The sequence below is a fragment of the Mastomys coucha genome, unplaced genomic scaffold (genome assembly GCF_008632895.1).
Source record: "Mastomys coucha isolate ucsf_1 unplaced genomic scaffold, UCSF_Mcou_1 pScaffold20, whole genome shotgun sequence".
Classification (NCBI taxonomy): domain Eukaryota; kingdom Metazoa; phylum Chordata; class Mammalia; order Rodentia; family Muridae; genus Mastomys; species Mastomys coucha.
Genome location: NW_022196903.1, coordinates 12583912 through 12598950, shown reverse-complemented (window position 1 = coordinate 12598950; position 15039 = coordinate 12583912). Strand labels below are relative to the sequence as shown.

Below are 15039 nucleotides of genomic sequence, written 5' to 3'. Positions count from 1 at the left end.
GGCTATAAAAACAATTCTCAAGCTTTGGAAATCTAGAATATCTGCATGGATATTAAGATCATTTCTATAGTAATTATACCATCTTAGAGTTTTTCAAACTATTTAAGAGTTTTCACAACTATCATATAAAGTATAACTTACGATTTAGTTTATGTAAGAATTGATAGGAAGAGAGATAACTTTTGGGCTGAAGAAGGAGCCTAGGTTTCTTGATATGTTACAGAATTCCACACAGATTTCACCACCACTGTCTTCTTTACCTATAGCCTTTCTAATCACTTAGCGGCCACACAAAATAAATCATTAAACACAGCTTATACATAGAAAGTTAAGACTCAAATGTATGAATTTGCTTGCTCAGACTTACAGAGGCTCGGAGGCAGACCCTAGGTTCACATCCACTCAATCTGAGTTAATTTCACAAGGCAGGAAAGCATCAGTTGATTGAGCTAGAATCCCCAGGAAGATGATGTTGGGTGTTTATTTTCTTTGAGGTCACAGAAGCCCATTGGTAAGGATTCTCTGACTATAAGACTAAAGAACAAGACACAAAACCACAAATACAATTATATATATGTATATATGGATACACATATATGTATATATACATATATATTAGATTAACTGGGAAAATTCAAGTTTGAAGAAAATTTCATCAAGAAATTTTCTGATAATTGCTGGTCACTTTAAAATCTGTATTTATGAAAAAAGTTTAACAAACAAAAGTGGCACAATAAGACTTTAAAATCACTTTAAAGATTAAATTGACTAAAGACAACTTATGGAAAAAATAATTCTAAACAAATTAAACACAAAATTAAAATTTTTACTTATTCTAATTGGCCACTGGAAAGAATGACTCAATGAACAAGATTAATCATGAAGTTATCTGAAGTTGAGAGATGGATCAAGTAACCATATGCAGTAATTTGAAACATTCTGCATAACTTATTTTGGTAATATTGATTAATTTTACTTGGAAAATTTTTAAATTGAGTTTGCTACAATTGAATATTCATGATATCATTACATATAGTACCTTTACCTATTTCATTTAAGCCACTGTTTAGTTTTACAAATAAATTGAAGTGCTACTTGAATGAATTACATGTTTACATAAAGCAATGCTCAAGAATCAATTGATTTCTGAAAACTTGAAAACTAGTGAGTAAACATTTTAAACAACTTAATACAAAACTGGAATTTCTATTGAGATTAAACACATATGTAGATTATTCAATGTTAAATGCTTTTATTAGTACCTTCAACGTGTTCTACAGAAATTCAATGTGCAAGTGCATTTTACAGTTTAAATCATGGTGAAGTAAGAATCCATTTATTAGTAAGTGATTGCAGATTTCTACTTAACTAGACATTTAAATCTTAGCACCCATTTTATTTACAGCTGTCCACTGAATTCAGGGAATAACTATATTTTATTCAGTTGTTACCATATTTTCATGTTTGAGTTTTCTGCAACTCCAATTAATATACATTTAAGACAATGCTTTTGAATCATTAAATTGCCCATACTTGCTTTCATTATTGAGATTCATAATACCACTCCCTTAGAACTCATACACATTACCAATGTCATTTTATTATTATTTCTTTCCTTTTCTCTTACCAAATAAAATATATGTCTCTTAACGAAGGCAAATTCCTAAACATTGCCTGAAATATTCTCCATATACCTTAGTAATATAGAGGCACCTATACAAAAGGCTGATGTTGCTGTGCCAAAAAGAATGTAACAGTACAGAATATAAGCCAGTGAATCAGATAGTTACAAAAAAGCTTTAAGCAAAATCTTCTAAACTTCACTGCAGGAAACTTTAAACAACTAATTTTCCTAAGCAATATATGTGTATTTTTTTTCACACTAGTTTTAGCGGTCATGCCTATTATGGAAAGGTAGTAACTAGATAAATATTATTTTAGTTTAATAGGATTAAAAATTAGAAATGCAAATTGGCCTCCAACTCTATCTATAAACCCCCGTCTCTGTTTTTATGGAAATACCCTTTTTAGTGGGTTAAGCCTATGAAGAAAAAACACTGAAGATTTTTAACTAGCCGCTTTTCAAGGGACAGAAAGGACCAAAGAAGATTTAGCCGTGAAAAGAGCAAATAAATAGGTGCTCCAAGATTAAAAAAGAGGGTAGAAGTACACGCTGAGCTGTTGAAAGGACTCTCTGTGTTTAAAGGAAAATATTGTTTGGTGCCTTCTCCAGCGCATGATCAAAATAAGAGGTACAAATTAGTTCATGGCTGCCGAAGCCACAAAACATCATGCAGAGCGCTATCTTTGGGAACGTTTTAATGAGGAGAGGAGGTCATCAGAGTGTGACATTGCTTTTCAGAATTCTTCAAGAACAACACAGACTTCCTGTTCCAAATGTGGGAGAGAATAAAACAACCTTAGTAGTAATCGTCCAACTTTTGAACCGTGTTCCTTGGAAATGTTGGAGCGCGCTCATTTTGTAGCTTTAGTTAGCGATCTCAAAGGAAACGCTTCCATATTTTTCCATGTGCCCTTATTTCAAACGTGCAGCGAAACGGCAGAGCTTTAACATGGATTATATTTATAAAATAAAGTTTTATTCAGGCTTCTGAAGAGATTTTAATGTTTTCATTGCTCCAGGTGAAATGGTACACGGTGCCTCTGCTCATTAACATTTCATATCAGTGTAAAGAAAAAAATCAGGGATCACCACGGACAACATAAAAGGAGGGACAGTCTGACTTTGAAATTAAATTCCCTACCATCTTAATTTTGGTGCATTTTAGAACGTGATTTTAAAATGTATAAGTTGTTAATGACATCCTAGGTCAAATATTCACAGACCGGTATGATGTCCTACAGAGACCGCCACTATTTAAATATGTAACGTATCTGAGCTGGAGTTGAAGAGGTTTTCCTGATATTTAATAAATAAGACATTTACTTTTGTTTCAGATGTCAATATTATTACAACATATTTAGAAATCATTGCCACTCTACTGCAGAACCAACAGCATGGCTCTGCTTTTCATTAAAATGACTGCATTTAGAGAAAAATGAATAATGTCCATGTATTTACTACAAGTATTTTTTAAAAAGCCACAAGACTTTTAATTTTCCACATAGCAATACTTTACAATATTCAAGTTTACTTGTGATTTTTTTCTTTACTCCCAAATAAGTGAGTCACAAATACCCCACTTCCTCTTGATGTGTGAAATTAATTGTCAAGGCATGAAAATAACTTCAGAGAGCTACAGATAGAATTTGAGCTGAAGGTGAGATGGAAGACATCATTTTGGTGCCACATTTATAATGATCCTGATTAACATGTAAGGAGAAGGTGATTGATTCTGTTTGTGTACACTTAACTAAACACAACCCATGCCTAGTGCATTTGCCTCCCCCCTGCTTTAAATTGTACCTTATTTTTATTTCTGATGTGAGATCAGTCAAGCACAGACTCCCTGCCTCATGGAAGACAAAGGATAAAAGCAGCTACTCTAGTTTTAGGGCCTTTCAACTACTGGATCAAAAAGTTCCTAACTTACCATAGATCATTTACTTAACTCAGACCACCATATTAATTTTACTTTTTCTAATGTGTGCAGGCTTTTTAATGTGTTCTTAAGTATCCTTATTCACACACCAGACACATTTAAGTTGCCAGCTTTTAGAGGTAGAATTTTTTTTCTACCTAGACCTAGCACGGCTGTTATTTTTAGCTTAGCCTTTAGTGTGGTGTGGTGTGCTACCTTTGGGGCTGGAGTGAGGCCTTTTCCTGTGAATGATTACATATTGCCATGTTGTAGCGATTTGTTTTACTGTTATTTTTTTTTTATTTGACTGCTGCTTATGTCTTCTTGTTCAGCTAGTCTATGAATCTCACTGTATTCTAGTTCATAAAAATGACCCCGAAACCCCTAGAATGCTTTAGGCATCTAAAAGCAGCATTTGGTCTTGAAATTTATCATAGCACCAAAAGGTAAGTCTCAAAAACTAACCCAAGAACAAAAGAATAAGAGTCAAAATATCTACTCTGTCTTTCTATTCTTCCAGAATACACTACAGTTGAGAAAAAGGAGTACATGGTTTGGAGACCATCAACCAAAAGCATCATGGAGAGTTCTAGCTAAGTATCAAAATGACACTTTTCAGCAAATATTTATTAGCAATTACAGTTTTCTATTAAAGAATTGTTTTTTGTTTGATCATTAATGTCTGCAGTTTTGTGGTGAAGAGTCTTAAAATGAGTCATTACGATGCAATCAAAAATTAAATACATTTTTATAGTACATAAATTTTGACAGTTATTAAAAACTTCAAACTTATGATCATCTAAAAAATTTTGTGACGATTTTGTTTTACAAATCAATTTCCCTTTAGTTACTACAATAATGGATTTGTTTGTCTCCCAGTGTAAGGTGAAAAAATTTTTGAAGAAAAATGTAATAAGAAAGTGAATAAATCAATAACATTAATACTACACATAAAGGTAGAAATAATACTACAAAAATAAAATCTAGTATTACAGTAAAACACATTTGATTAACTTTATATGAGAATCCATTAATTATTTACTATAAAAACACAAAAATTTAATACTGTTTCCCATTGTAAGGAAGAACTTTTATTCTTTTCTAGCTGCTAGTACTATGTATCTTATTTAAATGTTGGCTTGACACTTCAATCTCCAAACCGTTGCCAAAACCATTTCAGGAGATCTACACCTCAAGTCATTGCCATGTTAATTAAAATCATTTCAGTTGTTTTCACAGTTTTAGCATTTGCACCAACTACACTAAAATACTAATGAGTACATTGCTGATTCTATTCATGAATCAAGACACAACACTGGCAGTACTCAGTGCATCTCTTACCTCCCTGCACATTCTAAGATGTAAGATGTGCACCAGAGAGTGGTGAGACTTAACTGTATTCAATCTTGACCCTGGAGCTCCTTTAGGTTTTTGAGTGCTGTTGTTGGCTGTGGATGCAGCTTTGATATTTTCCACATTTTAGTTTTTACTCAATGCATATGAGAATGAGCAGCTACCTCATCTGAAGTTCACACCGAAGCAGTGGGAGGAATTTCGCTTAAATCCTTAAAAAACAGATACAGAGTAAATTTGGATGGTGTTTTATAAACAACACTAAAGAATGTGGCTTATGGATGTTTTGAGTAAATTTAATTATGTGCAATTTTTTATTGATGAACCAATTTTATACATAACTTAAAAATAATCACTTTGCCTTCCCTGCAATGCATCACTATTGCCCACCAGGCATATTTTTCTGATCTATAGTGAGTAATGCCATGTTTTTAAAGATGGTCTTTCTTTTGGTTCTCTCTCTCTCTCTCTCTCTCTCTGTCTCTCTCTCTCTCTCTCTCTCTCCCCCTTCTGAGTGTGCCCATATATGTATGCATACTCATAGAAATCAGAAGAGGGTGTTGGATACCCCTAGAGCTATAATTATAGGCAGCTATGAGCTGCCCCAGCATAGGTAAGAGGCCTGAACTTGAGTAGTCTTCAAGAACAGGACATGTTCTTAACTATTGATCCATCTCCATGGCCCTAAAAGTATTAAATTTTATTTAAAATTATTATAATGTCAAAATGAAAAAATAAAAACAAAAAAAAAATCAATGATTTTGATGTACCCATCAAGTTTTTCCCATGGACTTTTGCAGCATTAATAAAGTATAATGACCATGTATGATTATAGGAAAGAATTCTTAAGAGAGCAGACAGTGAGAATGGTTAAAAACCAGGATCAGGGTATATTAGCTGATGAATCAGAAAAGCCCATGCAAATGTCCAGGTTCCTATTTCCAGTTTGACATCTGTAGTGAATGTTATTGATGGACTGTTCTTATTTCTACGCTGACTGTTGGCATGAGAATATGAATAAGGCTGGTGATGCATTGACTTGACTTGCAAACATGTTCATACAGGCTTGGCATCTATATTGTATATTTAAGATTTGTAAAAAAAATCACTTGTTTTAAAACCTTTCTTAAATCTTGGCAGTTAACATGCTATGTATAACTTTTTTTGTTGGTGTTCACTCATGAAAATTGTACAAATACTTTAAGTAAAAGAAAATTTATGTCTTTAATGATATACAAATAAATTTATGAGAAGCACTACCTAATTTACAAATATAAAATCTGAAATACTTTGAAAGCAAAACATTTTTTGAACACCAATATGAAGTGGAAATTCCCCATCTGACTTCATGGAGTGGGGGCATAGTCAGATACAGGCATTTATGAAACACTGGTTAACTCTTTGTATTTGTCTCTGAAATATATGTGTATGCATGTGTGAATATTCCAAAATATAATACATTTTGTAATATATTAAAATCCCAAACACTTTTGGTTCTAAGCATTTCTGAAGTTGATCACAACATGAACTACAGTTTGAAAGTCTTCTAGGCAAAGGGTTTGCAATAGGAATGAAGGTGAAGGGTCATCTTTGGGCATAATGTGCTGAGTTAGTACAGTAGGACTATAAACACATAGTAGAATGGATGTGCAGTTGCTAGCCTGTTATGTCTAGTACCTGTATTATACAGGTAGAGTTAGGTGCCAATTATTTGGAAACATGGCTTCAGAGAGTCAGTTACAACCAGACTGAAAATTATTTTGCCTTATCTCCCATTTATCATTATGTGATATTAGCTCTTTGGCTAAGTTCTCATTTTTAATATCATAAGCTTAATTATTAATTTATGTGATTTGTTTATTAAATGTTATTCTATAGTAAATGGGTTGAATGGTGTTTTAAGGGAAGGAGAAGAGGAAAAGGGAGAAGGATGCATAAGAAGAGATAGAAGGTGAAAAAGAGAGAGAGGAGGAAGGCGAGGGAGCATGAAGGAAAGGGGAAGATACTGAAGCATTAATAATTTTCATATTAATGTATGTGATATATAGAATTAGAATAGCTAGGCATGGTGATGCACACATTAATATCAGCACTTAGGAGGCACAGACAGGGAGGTTTCTGTGAATTGAAAACCAGCTTGGTCTACATAGCAAGTGAATTCCATGCTGTCCAGAGACACACAGTGAGAGTCTGTTTTAAAGTAACAACAGTAGCAACAGCAGAGTTGTGTATCTACTATTGCATATCTACAACTCAAACAAGTTGCTGGATGCAAACCATATGACAATAAAATCTGAGCAGTACAATAATTCTTATGAAGTGGAATTCTTATGAAGTGTAATAAATATAAAGAAGTAAGGCAATGTGAAGGATGGGTTTGAAATTTACATCAAGAACTAGAGATGGAAGATCTCCTTGGTGACTGATTTTGTGTGGATTTGTGAAGGATGATGAAATATGAGACATGATTGGTCTTAGAGCAGTGTGAATATGAGTATGGGTTCCCTATTAGGACAGTTCCCAAGTTCTTTGTCAAAATATTACTTTATTGTGTGGGTCTCACTTGAGATTCTAAGATTCATTCTCATCTATGAAATCTTCAGTAACACAAGAAATCAAATATCCTTGCTTCTTCATGGTGTTCCATTGAATTTTATCTGAGTTGAAACTGACTACATGGACTTTTGGTGATAAAGATTTGCCAGCACTCCATTTCTCCCTTCTATAAGTATCAGTTTAGACTTCCTGTGCTGCTATTGTCTCAATAAGCTCATGGCTCACCAATTTAAAGTGATAACATTTTAGAGCTTCATGTTTAACAGCAGATGTTTTGATGTAGGTATATATTGTAGACTAAATACAGCCATTATCATGCCCAATGTCTTACATACTTTTCCTCTCATGGTGAACGTATTAAAATCTGTTCTCTGAGAAGTTTTCAAGTATACATTGTTATTATCTACCATGCTAACATAATAGATCTCTTGACGTAGAACTGTTTACCTGATTGAATTTTTTGTGCTTTGTTCATCATCTTGTCCCTGTGTCTATAAATTTGACTCTTTTGAATTACACCCAAGTTATATGGTATCCTTCGTTAAACATTTTTGTTTATTATAAGTACATATGTATGTGTGTATACACAACAAGGTACTCATGTAGAAGTCAGAGGAAAACTTTGTGTAGTAATTTCTCTTCTTCCACTTTTACATGGGTCTCAGGGATCAAAATTGTGCTGTCAAGCTGAAGTGACAGGTGCCTTTTTACTCGGCTATTTGACAGTTCTTGTGTTTATTTTAAATCTAGCTCATTACCATTTATGACTGAGTGTTCACATTTGTTCATATGCACATGTATGCTCATGCACATGGAGGCTGGAGAACAATCTCAGGTGCCTCTCCTCAGGCATCATGCACCTGTTTTTGAGACAGTAACTTTCCCTAACCTCAGTGACTAAACTATGCAGGCTGGCCAGCATATCGAAGGACCCTCCTGTTCTGTCTTCCATAGTTGAGATTACACGCAGGTGCCAAACCTGCTTTGTATTTATTGTGGCTTCCTGGAGTTGACCAAGGTCCTTGTGCTTGCTGACTTGGTATCCTGGCCCTTATTACTGCTTTTCTATTTACTTTCTTTTCTGGAAAAATGTAAAGGAAATGTGTGATCAATTTGAGATTGCTTCCTGAAAATTTAAAAACTCCAAGCTTGGTATTCAACTCCCCTTTCCATTATACGCTTCTTTGCCCAGTGTTCAGGAAGGCATCCCTGTACAGTGTCAATTTTCTTGCAGTTTACCATTTCATTAACTTTTCTCTGCTTTCTAAACAATTCTTTCCCTTTGCTTACATGTTCCTACACTATCTTAGAAAGCTGTCTAGGGCATCAAGGAAAGAGACAGAGTTCAGGTCTTCTGGAATGCAGACTAGCTAGTGTAGGAGTAAGAAAAGAGACTGCTAGCAACCTGTGTTTAGTGTAGTTTCAGGGAGCACACACACACACACACACACACACACACACACACACACTCAATACAAATGCATGATCTGAGATAAGAGTTGTGTGGCATGTTAATGTGCCTTGGAGGTAACAGAGATACTGTGCTACAGACTGGAAGGCAGGGGAAACTGAGTCAGTAACTTCCTGTCTATGATGCTGGAAAGAACTGCACTGGGAGAGGAAAGGAACCACCAGTGGGGGGAGGGCACATCAGCCAAGGCCAAGATAATGGGTGGGGGACAGGAATGTCATGTCCTTTCAATTTAGCAAAGATCTTGCCTGAGAAACTATGGAATGTAGGACTATAAGGAACCCTACACACAACAAAAAACAAATCCTGTTAAGAGATTGTCTTCAAGATCTATTTTGTTCCTTTGCCACTTTATTGATGAGTTTTAAAGGATAAATTTTATTACATTTTCTTAATCTTTGCATGTCTCTGTATGTGTGCATGTGTATGTATGAGTGTGGGCACACACATGCCATGACCCATGTGGAGGTTAGAGAACAACCTTGGGTGTCAGTCTTCACCTTCCATCTCATTTGGGACAAGATCTCTTGGTGTTTGCCCCTCATGCCAGGCTAGCTGGATAGACATGTTCCATCTCTACCTCTTGTCTTCGTGTGGGGTCCTGAGATTACACATGCTATTACATCCATGCTGTTACACATGTATTGGTTCTGGGCATCTGAACAGGGGTCTTCATGCTTTACCCACTGAGCCATGTCCTCATCCTAGGTCTTATTGATACTCAAATGATGCTTAGTGATCTCTGTTCTGCTGAAACAGGGTAATGTGCCAATGATAAGGCAACTGACAAAAAAAAATGACAAGGCAACTGACAAAAAAAAAAAGAAAGAAAAGAAAAAAGAAAACAGAAAGAAGAAAAAGAATGTGAGCTAGGCTTGTTCCACCTCTGTCTCTCGGGGACACCTCACACACATCACATTTCCACCATACACTGTGACTTACATATGCTATTGTTTCTACCCCCCATATAGGTCATTATTTATACAGTTAAGACATCTTTTACCAAACTATGTTCCAGCACTTCTCTGAACAGTCAGGACTTATACAACTTCTCTAAATAACATCAAACAACAACAACAACAACTAGAACCACACAAAAATCAGTACCCCGGCTACTGCAAATGGAGGGACTTAGAGGATAGAACTTTTCCTAAGCATAGCCTACACATGCAGTGACGTAATATACAGAATCGCCAATGCAACTAAAGCGAATGCTTCCTCGTTTCTAGTCCACAATCCTAGGAAGTTAAACTATGTTGAATCCATACCCCGCAGCGCATCGTATATGCAGCCAAATATTGAAAGTTAGCAGATGTAGAGGCTCACAGCCATCCATCGAACTGAGTACAGGGTTCCCAGTGAAGGAGTTGGAGAAAGGACCAATGGAGCTGAGGGGTTTGCAGCCACTTAGGACGAACAACAACATGAACTAAGTAGTACCCTCAGAGCTCCCAGGGTCTCAACCACCAACCAAGGACTGCACATGGAGGGGTCTGATTGTTCTGGCAGCATGTATATAGTAGAGGATTGCAAATTCGATCATCAATAGGAGGAGAGGACCTCAGCCCTGTGAAGGTTCTGTGCCCCAGTGTAGGGGAATGCCAGGGCCAGAAAGTGGGAGAGGGCGGGGTGGCAGGCATGGGGAAGGGGGAGGCAACAGGGGTTTGTTTTTGTTGTTTTTGTTTGTTTCTTTGTTTTTTGGAGGGGAAACTAGGAATGGAGAAATTTACATGTAAATAAAGAAAATATCTAAAAAAAAAAAAAAGAAAGCGGAGAGGAAATAGAGTCGAGATTAAAAGTGTTGAATACATGAAAAGCTGAAGACATCTCATACAAGAAGGCATGATGGAATAGTCAAGGAAAAATAATTATTAGTCCAAACTCTTATGCCTACCTAAGTAATTACTTCAGGAGTAAGGCAAAATAAAGACATTATAAACATAGAATGATTAACGTTTTTATAACTCAGTTCTAAAAACTAAAATTCCAGACCAGTGTCCAAAACATGATCACCTGCACTCTGTTCCCATTTGAGCTTCTCATGAGCACACAATAGGAACTCAGCGGTCACCGTGGAAACGCCTAGACTGCCCCAGCACCACAGACTGGGCAAAAACAACGTTTTCCTAGTGCTAGCTTGGGAGGTGCTTCTCTGTATGTTATCAGAGAAGATGAGACCTGAGGGGAGGGAGGCTGAAGGAGTATGCTGCCATCCTGAGTACTAGAAAGGAAGAAAAGAAAAGCGAGGAAAGTGGCAGGAATCTCTGAGCCACCTTAAGGAGAAATGCATTTGCTAAACACAGAAAATGGAAGTCGAATGCTTAAGCTTTTAATTCAGCTGACTAGAAATGTTGACGCTCAGGGGATAATAATAATACCTGGCAGAATGTTGAAAAGGTGAAAAAGAAGCAGAGGAAAGAGGTAGGTAGGGAATGCGGTAGGGACGATAGGAGTAAGTGCAAATTTACCAATAAATAGATGGAATCGGGCCCAGTGATTGGTTCTCTTTGTGGATAGGCGGGGTTCAGGTTCTTTTCCAGTTTCCCTCCCGACTGCTGAGGTGAAGTCCCAGTGGGAATGCCCCTGGAAAGAGTTTTGGTCTTTGGTTTCTTGGAGTCACAGTTTTTATATTTTGAATCCCCAACATCTCAGTTTTGTTTGTCTGTTTATCTCCACAGTTGACTACGTATACTATGAAGTAGTGGACCAAAGGGTCATGACCCAGGAATAAACTTTCTAAGCAGTCCCTGCTTAAGTATCTTTTCCCCCTAATACTTTTTTTTTGCCCCATAATTAATCTGATAAGAATCCTAGGTCAAAAATGGCTTTTTCCATTGTGTTCCAGCCTCCAGAGTTGGAATATTATTGCCACTTTTTTTTTTTTTTTTGAACAGGGTCTTTTTATATAGTTCAGGCTGGCCTCATTCTTAGGCTTCCTAATGTTGGAATCATTGGTGTGTAGCTCTAACTCACCCAGAGTTCAGTTCCTGGGTTCTCTTGCAATAAAATATTTAATAATAAGCATTTTAGTATTTTTTGGACTGGGTACTTGGTAGACTTTCAATTTGGAAATTTAATTCTTGTGTTCTAGAAAATTTCACACATGAATTCTGTGATCATTTTCTTCTTCTTTCTGGATTCCTAATTTCCTTAACCATGACCTTACAAATGAGCACCGTTCATGTCCTCCCCCCTCCATCTCTCCTGCTCTCTCCCTGCTACTTTGTTTCCTTTTGAGTTTTGAAATAGTCCTTAGGTTTTTCTCCCTTACTATTTCCTTATTTCAGAGTATCCTGATGCTGACTTCTTTAAATAAAGTCTTTTATTCTGAAATGACTAATTTTGAAGCTATGTTAAAAAAAAACACTCATTTTCTTAAGATTGTTTTCTTTGTGCCTTTCTTATTTGGATATTTTCACTCACTTAAGTAAATTTCTGGAGTGCACACTTTTCCTCTTGTGAGGAGGAGGACTAAGTGCAGGATGGGAGTGACCCAACACAGTTCTCTGACACACTGAAGTATGTCTTCTGTAGCCTGCCTCCAAGGCTGTGCAGTGTCTCTCCCTGTCCATTTGTCTTCAGTCCATTTATCCTTACTCCAGATGGCTTCCAAACCTACAGCCTGAGGCTTAATGGTAATCACTCTAGGATGGTAACACCCAACTGGCTGTTTAGTTCTGAAAAGCATCCATGATGCCACCAGCTCCATGAAGATATCTCTTCTGTGGTTGGTTTCCCTAGATGGCATCACTTTGAGTCTTTTCAGGTTTCACCTCGTATGTCATAATACCCAGTAACATCCAACAAGTCTGTCTTTTCTTTTTTTTTCTTTTCTTTTTTTTTTTTTTACACCACAGGATCTTATGGAATTATCTCTTTTATTATGTTCTCCAAATCCTACCCATTTTGTCAAAATCAGTGTAAGGTACTTTCTTAATGGAAACCCTTCATCCCCCTCCCTGCTTCCCGCCACATTTACCTTCAAGACCATGCCATGTCATGCACTTCCACCTAAGTAAAAACCACAAATACTATGATTGTATTAGTTGGCCACCCAAAAATGTCAGCTTGTTGTGTGTGTGTGAGTGCGTGTGTGCGTGCATGCAGGTGTGTGTGTGTGCATGCTCATGCATGCGCTCGTGTGTGCTGAATTAAAGACAGACTCTTTAGTTTTCTATGTCACGTCTTTTGCTGTCAGGTTCTAGTCTAGCTTTGTAATATCATTCCCAATGGCTTCATGTCTCAATTTTTGTATGTTCCATTAAAAGGAATTTTCGTATTTAATTTTGCTTTAATAGCTCTATGGTAAGATTATGCCTCTTCTATCAAGGAGCTTTAGACTGCTATTTAATCCACCTTCCACACATTTCTTAGACTGTTTGCTTTTAAAAAAAATTAAAAGTGTGTGCATGCCTCTATATGTGCCTATGTGCACACAAGTGAGGGCAGTTACCCTTGGAGGCCAGTGTCTGGCACTAGATCGAGCACTTGTAAGTTATAAGCACTTGCGAACTGAAAGGGGTGGCTGTTGGGAACCAAATGTGGGATATGTGCAGGAGCAGTTTGAACTCTTAACCGCCGAGCCTTTCTCCCTAAGTTGTACTGCTCCTCCGCTGACTTTTCTGTATTCCCTGCATGTGTAGAAGAACACCTTCGGCACTGTGGGCCTTCAGTCTTCCTAAAGGTACACTCTCACACATGTGAGAGTACACATAGTGTGTAGAATGCACAGTGTGCATCCTTAGGGGTTACCACAAGGTCATTTAGTGTTTGCTGTGTGCATTTCTGATTACATTCTTGTGTACAACAAATAGTAGTTAAGATCTGCTATACCTATTCTTTGTTTACCCCCACAGTGCCTTGCATACATCCTGCTCTTTCGTTGTGAAATAGTAATTTTTCTATATCTATATATCTCTCTCCAAATATATATGAGCACTCTATGTTAAAATTATATATGTGACATATATAATCATATAAGTAAATAGTATGAATCATTTGAAAATATTAGAAAAATCAGGGGAAAGTTTTCCATTGATGACAGACAGAGTCAGTTGCTACCCTTAAAATACTCTAATTATTTTTTCTGGAGACTTATAGAGCTACTTGCAGTTGCACTAGAAATAGATTTCTGGCTTCACTTAATGAGATTTTTTTTTTCAAATTCACATTACTTATTCTGCAGACTTTTTCATTTAAGTAGATTACTTAATATTTTATTTGTTTTATTATTCACATTTTGGGGGTAAAATATTTCCATTCAGATTCAAAGTTTGTTGAATTATGTGCCAGAGGAGGAGCGCATGCACAGAAGTTTCTCACAGTCCTGTTGTTTCTACGAGTGCAGCGGCCTAATGTGTCCGGAATTCACACCTCTGCAGTAGGCTTCCGGTTGCTTCCTATTAACAACTCATTCCATGGTCAGTGATGAGCCCCCAACCCCCATCCAGATTCCCCTCTTCCTAACTCTGCACCTCAAGCAAATACACCCCTTGAAAGCTTTGTAATTATGTCCCATGATCCATTTGGAATTCATTTCAATGTGTCTTCTTCGCACGTGGGGGATGCTTTTCTATTTAACCTGTCAATAGTATTTTACACGGTAGCACGGCTAAACATTTCTGTAGCTTCTCACTTTCCTGATCATTCACCAATGGGTCGCCTCCCAGGTCACAGCGACTGCGCTCCAGCTCTTTCTGAGTGAGTTGTTTATGTCCTGGCCTTTTATGGCTTGTATAATGTCATGTTTGTAGGACGTAGAGACTTATAAACTGTGGACTTCCTCCCCAGACTCACAGTCCTGGGTTAGAAAATAATTCAACAGTGAAGTATAAAGAGTTAGAGAAGAAGTGACCTTAACCGTAGTAGAGGAAGCACAGAGGAAAGGCAGAGTTAGCCTTTGGAGACAGCATCCGAGCTGGATGAAGAGAAAGGTTATGGTGAGGTAGACTGGGCAGTGGTGGCGCACGCCTTTAATCCCAGCACTTGGGAGGCAGGGGCAGGCAGATTTCTGATTTCGAAGTCAACCAGGGCTACAACACAGAGCAACCCTGTCTCGAAAAACCACAAGAAGAAGAGAAGGAGGAGGAAGAAGAGGAGGAGGAGAAGGAGTAGGAG

The 15039-nt window shown here is 37.0% G+C and overlaps 2 long non-coding RNA genes across 9 annotated transcripts in view; one reads left to right on the top strand and one right to left on the bottom strand.

Annotated features, from left to right (window-relative positions):
* Window positions 1–323: 323 nt before the first annotated feature.
* On the bottom strand, window positions 324–11533 carry LOC116098010. Of its 2 annotated transcripts, none has more exons than XR_004121663.1 (3): window positions 11391–11533; window positions 4884–5107; window positions 324–534 (listed from the first exon to the last, which is right to left on the bottom strand). It is a non-coding gene; the product is annotated as an uncharacterized LOC116098010 (long non-coding RNA). The 2 variants fall into 2 exon arrangements; XR_004121662.1 differs by having other exon boundaries at window positions 4938–5107.
* Window positions 11022–15039, top strand: part of LOC116098009 — a 13665-nt gene continuing 9647 nt past the window's right edge. For all 7 annotated transcript variants that reach the window (XR_004121656.1, XR_004121661.1, XR_004121660.1 and 4 more), the window contains exons 1-2: window positions 11022–11343; window positions 14187–14342. This is a non-coding gene — a long non-coding RNA (uncharacterized LOC116098009). The remainder of the gene's footprint in view (window positions 11344–14186; window positions 14343–15039) is intronic.